This window comes from Crotalus tigris, unplaced genomic scaffold, assembly GCF_016545835.1.
Source record: "Crotalus tigris isolate CLP2741 ecotype Arizona unplaced genomic scaffold, ASM1654583v1 scf7180000021131.477146, whole genome shotgun sequence".
Lineage (NCBI taxonomy): Eukaryota > Metazoa > Chordata > Lepidosauria > Squamata > Viperidae > Crotalus > Crotalus tigris.
Window position 1 is genome coordinate 103,835 of NW_024098363.1, and position 7,046 is coordinate 110,880.

Sequence of the window (7,046 nt, forward strand, 5' to 3'; positions counted from 1 at the left end):
GCTTCAGCTCCTATCATGTAAATTAATGGTATAAATAAATGTATGCAACTAAACTGGTTTAAAACTGATATCAGTATTCCTTGAGGTACAATATTATTGAAGTGATGATTGTTAACTCTTCTTAAGGTCAGAAATATCCTTGATCTCAGTTTGGAACAATAAGCACTAAGTATGAAATGACATGTTGGCAGCAAAAGTTATTGGCTACAAAAACACCTTGAATATGAAAGGTAATTATTAGGTCTAAAAAGACCGTTATCTTCCACTGAGCCACTGTCAAATTGCATGCACTCATTATGAATTAATGAACTCTCAAATATCATTGCTTTTACTCACAGGCTATTAACTAAGCCAATTATCAGCCATAGAGAGTTCTAATAGCATCTAATTTCTGACATTCATTTTAATGAGTTGAAAGCTCAGCCGATACTGGCAACTCACAGTTCAACTACATCTGATTCAACAATGTTTTCTTTAAGAAGCTGTACATCACTTTCTACCTCTGGAGTTCAGATCCTACAACTGCAGCTCTGAGGTTCTAGTAGAACTTTTCCCAGGCTGGTGTGCTCCAAGTGTGTCAGCCACAACAGCTGAGAATTCTGGGAACTCTAGTCACAATAGCTTCAAATTGGAAAAAAAGTAGATTGTATGCTTATAGAATAATTGGCCCACTATAGAGATTCTGACTAGTTTAATAAAAAATACTAAGCTATAATGTGGTTTTTTTAGTTTTGGTTTAATATGTCATGTGAACAGCCATTATGGCATATAAGCTATAGTTTATGATTTAGTGAGTTGTGTGAAGCCATGCTTACTCCTTCCTAGTTCTGCTGGGTGCTTTCCCCAAAGTGAGTGATGCTAATAGCAAATAAAAGATACTACTCCCCAACTGACTGCTCTTGGATATAAGTTTCTTTCACTGTGCCTGCCTGAACAGCCAAGTGAAATACAATTTTAGGGAGAAAATTCCATGGCTCATTTCTAACTTCTTTACCAGATAGAAGAACCTGGGATAGTGAGGAGGAGAAGGAGGAGGAGAGGCCATGTTGAAGAGAACAATAATCTAACAGCTTGAGGTGAAAGAGGGAATTAAAATGGTCTTTGTAGTTCCCTACCATATCTTACTTCAGTCACTATTTCCAATCCTTGCAACAGCTTCTAAATTGCAGAAATATCCCAAGGAAACGCCATTATAATGTAGCTCTCCCTCGCCCAACTATTGACGTTCCCTGATGATCGTAGTTTCTACTTAGTCTTATGCGTAAATCAACCAATTGTGACTTATTTAACAAACCACAATTAACCAAAACCAATTTAAAGTGTTCTCTTTCTTCACCTACTCAAACTAAAGAGAAGCAACAGTCAAGGTACAAGCACAGTGATATAAAAAACACTGTCCAATTGGGCTGTCCAATTATTAAATACTGAGTTTGACTTTATAGTTGACTTTTTAAACCTGTTCACTTATTGATGAATTTTTAAAAATGGCAGCAAAAATAGTTTCTAGTAAAAAAAAAAGAATTTATCAGGGAAGAATTAAATTGTTTTTGTGTATGACATGTTTAAATTATAAGGACATAATAAATTTCATTTCTGTGGAGACTAGAAAAAGAATAGATATGAGACAAATATCAAAGGACAGACATTTGATGCATACTTTGAACATGAAAATGAATAAGTAAATTTAAGATGAATTTTGAAATGTAAATGCTTGCATTTTCTAGATAAAGAAATATGATAAAATCAAGGCTTTGCCTGTTTTTAAATGAGTTTTTATATGCAACACAAAAAAGAGCGTCAATCACATTGTTGCAGCCATTATCTCAGTTATACCCTGCAGATTCCTCTTAATGTGGAATGTTTTTGCCATAGATGTGTCTGGTGACTGATAAGACAAAAACCTGTCTAAGTCTAACCTACACAGAGTACAGTAGATTGGGAAGGCTTTGGCTAATGTTACTTTTTTCAGGACATTGTCAACTTTTAGAATGATCTTTGCCAAGGCAGCATGCTAGGGCAGGGCAAAGCATGAGAAATTAGTATTTTGCAATGCTCAGGAATATGAACAATACATTTCTCTGAGTCATTCAAACAGGTGTGTCTTTTGAAAGGTTCCTGAGGCTCCTTGAAAAGCAAACTATATATGTATGTGTTTCTGTGCAGACACAACTACGAACAGCTTCAGAATTAGCTACAGGAGCTTTGCAAAGTTTGTACTACATCAAAATCATTTCTTTCTAGCACTTTGCACAGAACTGAATGTTAACATTCAATATTCTATTATATAAAATATAAACATTTGTCTTCCATATTTTCTCTAACTAAGGGTTCTCCTACTCTTGTTCCTGTTTAATTAAGCTGTTTCTCCCTTTTTTCTCCACATTTTCATTCTTGAAGCCATTCTCTCTAAAACCTTTCACAGTACAGGATTTCAAATGATTATGTTAGGTACTAACCAATAGAAGGGACTACACAGTTTTTTCTTATTGGGACTCTTCAGGGATAAGCATCTTCTATATTACAGCAGATGTTCTATGTTTTTTAAGCCTAAAAAATGCAATAAAGATGCAATCAGTCATGTAGTGCCTTCTACTGCTCAGTGACTAATATAACATCTAAAGCTACATATAAAATACCCAACCCCATCCTTAAGGGGAAGCAATCTTGAGACCTCTAACATGAGATCCAGACCAATTAAAACTAGACAACTGTCTCATATGAGAAAACAGTAAACAGGAAGGTATACTTCCATAGTTTCTATACTATAGAACTATTATGTCCAACTACTTACAGATCCTAACTGCAAGACAAGCTGCTCATGCACTTCAACTAATTAAGGTTGAAATTATTCATACATTATTATCAGTTTCCTCCTGAACTAATAAATGTAAATTAGAGTATAGACAGAAATTAATTTTCTTTTCTTAGGATGACATGTTCTCATAATGACTTAGATCTTCACAGTCCCAAGCACCCCTAGTGTTTAGTTTGGAATCCTTCTAAATTTAAATTTTTAGAGTGTAAAGAATTCAGAAATGAATTAAAACTCTGGTTTAATGGACTCCATTTTAGCAAGCATCAGAAGTGACAGATCACATTTCTATTGGAATCTCAAAATAACAGAGAAGTCCACAACTATCTTTGGATGAAGTCACACTCCAGCTAAAGAAAGCAATTGTAAGTATAGTCATTAAGAAAGATATGCTAGCAGATGAGAACTGCTATAGCAGGCATGTCAAACTCGTGACATCATGCAATATATTGGGCCGGTTTTTCCATTGCTGGCAATGGGGTGGGAGTGGCTTCCACTTGATGCGTCCGGCCCACAGGCCGGCAGTTTGACACCCCTGCTCTATAGCATCATTAAACCTATTTTGAGGATGATGTATTGGTTATCTATATGTTTCTGAGTACAATTTAAGATATTGGTATTCCAATAACGTCCTCCATGGCTTGGATCCAGGTTATCAATGGGACTGAAAATAATTCTGCCTATCTGGTTCAATTTGTTTGAACAGAGCCAGTTTGGTGTAGTAGTTAAAACATCAGGCTAGAAACTGGAAGATCAGTTCTACTTCTGCCTTAGGTATGAAGCCAGCTGGGTAACCTTGGGACCAGCCGTCTTTCACAGGGGTGTCAAACTGCTGGCCCACGGACCAGATGCATCATGGCGAAACTGCGCCCACCCCATTGCCAGCAACGGGAAAAAAGTCGTGATACATCGTGACACATCACGTGACCTGCTCTTTCATCAACCTCACTTCAGTCAGCATTTTAGCCTTGCTTTCACTGATACGTCAAGCAGATCCTACTGTTTGAGCAGGGGGCTGGACTAGAAGACCTCCAAAGTCCCTTCCAGCTTCTATTCTATTCTATTCTATTCTATTCTATTCTATTCTATTCTATTCTATTCTATTCTATAATTCTGGGCTATCTATGCACTCTTTTATGATGACTTGGTATTTTTTCATCTCCTCTATGTGACCTTTTTTCCAGCTCTTCACTAAACTTTTTGTACAATTTCCAAAATAGGCATCAGGATGGGGGGTGGGGAAACTTGAGGCAACAAATGATAAAAATGCAGTGCAATGTCACATTTGATGTTAGGAGATTCAGTATGACTTATGTACAAGCATCCGATGTTGGGATTTGCATTGTGAAACCCACTGTGTTTCATCACAGTTTGTCATCACAATTCATAATGGACATTTATGAACCCAGTGGCTTCTTTCTTATTTTTCTATACTTTATCACTGTTCCAGTTTAGTATCTCCTTATTTCTTGTTACTTCCATTCACCTTCAGCTCTTTTTCACATTAATTTCTTCTGCTATGAAATCCTACTATCATTGCTCTGAGTTTATTGAAGTCCATTTTCTTACATTCCAATATAATGTATTTGTATATAGTCAGTTCTAGTTTTCTTTACATTCAGCATGATATGGTAGCTTTTCTACAACACTCCAATTTATTCTTCATTTCTATCAGGTCAGGAATAGCTGAATCCGATTGGCTTCCTCAACTTGCTAAAGGAGGAAATGGTCAGCAAGACAGATTAGTTGTTTCCTGAAACTATATACTTAGCAGAATTTGTCTCCCAACCAAGGTCAGGTTAATGAAAGTCCTACATCCCTATTATATGCCACTTTGAAGGATCTATGGTTTATTTTCAGAAAGTGTAATCCATATCTTCTTGACAGGGCAGGCAATCATAATAATAATCAACAGCAGTATCATTTTTATCCATTCCTTCACTTATTTTAACTCATATGTTTTTCCAGGACTATTAAATTTACTTACTTTGATATCTTGGTGGATTTGCTACTTTAATCTGGCCACAATGATCTATGCTCTGGTAACCCTTCCATTAGATTACTGTAATATCTCATATGTGCACTGCCCTTGAGGATGACTCAGAAGCACCAACTAGAGCAGAATTCAGTTAATATGACTTTAACTGGACTTGCCAGTTTAAATCATTCTTACCTTTAAAAAAATGTTGTTTATTGCCGGAGCACAATTAAGCAGCCTGGTACTCTTTAGATAGATTAATATTGCTTCCAGAATTGTCAGCTAGCATGGCTGTTGGAAGTAACCAGATTGGAATTTTATTTTAAAGTTTCCAAACACCTTTCCCACTGAACAAGCCCCTTGCATTATGTAAAAAAATTGTGGCTACAAAATAGTGTTTCTTTAGCGCTGCAAGTTACTGCTCCTCCACTCCACCCAAAATTCAAGTAGGAGGAGCTGATACATATAGAAAGCAAATAGTTTTATCCATATATTCAGTAATATTTATGTCCTTCATTTATATGTCTCTGGGATGAGATAGAGGGCACCCACTATGAATTTGCATTGAATTCACTGCAAATTGCAATGCATTGAATGAAATCTAGAAATATTTAGATCTTCCCATTTGAAAGAAAAGCTGGTTCTACCCAGTGTGAGTATGCAATTATGCAACTGTTTGATTATTATGAGTGCTCTGACAAAAAAAAAGTTTAAACCCAACGTGATCTTTTAAAAAATAAGTTTCCAAAATCTATACAGTAGACTGGGTATAAAACAAATTAAAAATTGCAAACCACTTCTCCCCTCCTCATACACAAAACTCAAAAGCCTGCTTATTGAATAGTTTAATTTAGATTAATTTAAATTAAGAGACCATGTCTAACAGAATGAAGTATGCCACAATTTGCTGAAGTAGCTGATTACTACAAGTATGAAAAATAATAATTCACAGATATAATAGACAAAACTCTCTAACTAGGGCACAAAGGAAATTAAGCTAAGATAGCAAAAGAAGAAAATCCAAGTAAAGATCTTATTTACACAAGGCGGCCAAATTAAAAACCAGTTATCAGACTGTATTAGGTTGCTATGAAACAAGCAACCAAACTCCTAATAGTTCCTAGTAATACCTTTTCTTTTTTTCCAGGTGGCTTTCAAACAGAGAACCGAAAAAGAGTCTACTTTCCCTTAGTTCTTGTCTTGTATCCAAAGAAGGAAGTGTCCCATACATGAATGGGAAGTATGATAAAAGACACTTAGGGGAATAATGAAGTGAAAGATGCGTTTAGGAAAATCTAATGCAAAGAATGAAGATGAGAGAAAGATTGTATAATCTGTGGAGCAAGAAAAATATAGCTTCAAAGAATGTGGTCAAGAACAAGAAATGGTTAAGATTAAAATAAGTAGAGAAAATGCAGAGTAATTTGGAAGGAAGCAAAAATTACTTTGGAAGTTTGTAAAAAATAATCTAAACAAGGAACCTCCAATAGAGCAAATAAGACAAAAAATAAAGGTGTTAAGTTTATTTGGGATGAACTGAAGTAAAAGAAATTTGGAATTGAAATGGATGCTATAATTGGTAATTGATAAAGAACTAAATGATGCTGTGAAAATGTTTAAACATACTAAAGCTGCAAGTGCAGATGATTTAAGTGAAGACATATAAAATCTGAATGTCACCAATAGGCTATATGGCCACACTATATGGGTTGCCAGCATCTGGGAAGTGTAATATTTCAGGAACAGAAATGTTCAAGTTAATTATATTGGTGGTTAAGGCATCAGGCTAGAAACCAGAAGATTGTGAGTTCTATTTCTATCTTATGCACAAAGCCACTTGGGTGATTTTGGACCAGTCACTTGCTCTCAGCCCTAGAAAACAGGAAATGGCAAGTCACTTCTGAAAAAACTTTACCAAGAAAACTGCAGGGAATAGTCCAGGCAATCACCAGGAGTCAAAAACTGACTTGAAGGAATACATGTATACACACACACACAGGGTAAGTATTCATAGTATGAAAATATTATTATGTATGGAAACAACTTAATATTCACCACTCTTTTGTTAAGATCTGGGTCTTTTGAGCATGAACTGCATAATTTTCTTCTGTCAATATACTTTTGAATGAGCTTTACAACCAAAGGATTATATTCTGTCCCATAAAAACAAAAGAGCTCTAAAGTGAATCCTATAGAAAACACATTCTATGAAATGAAGAACATCTACATCTTTCTTTTGGTCACCTCCAATCAATT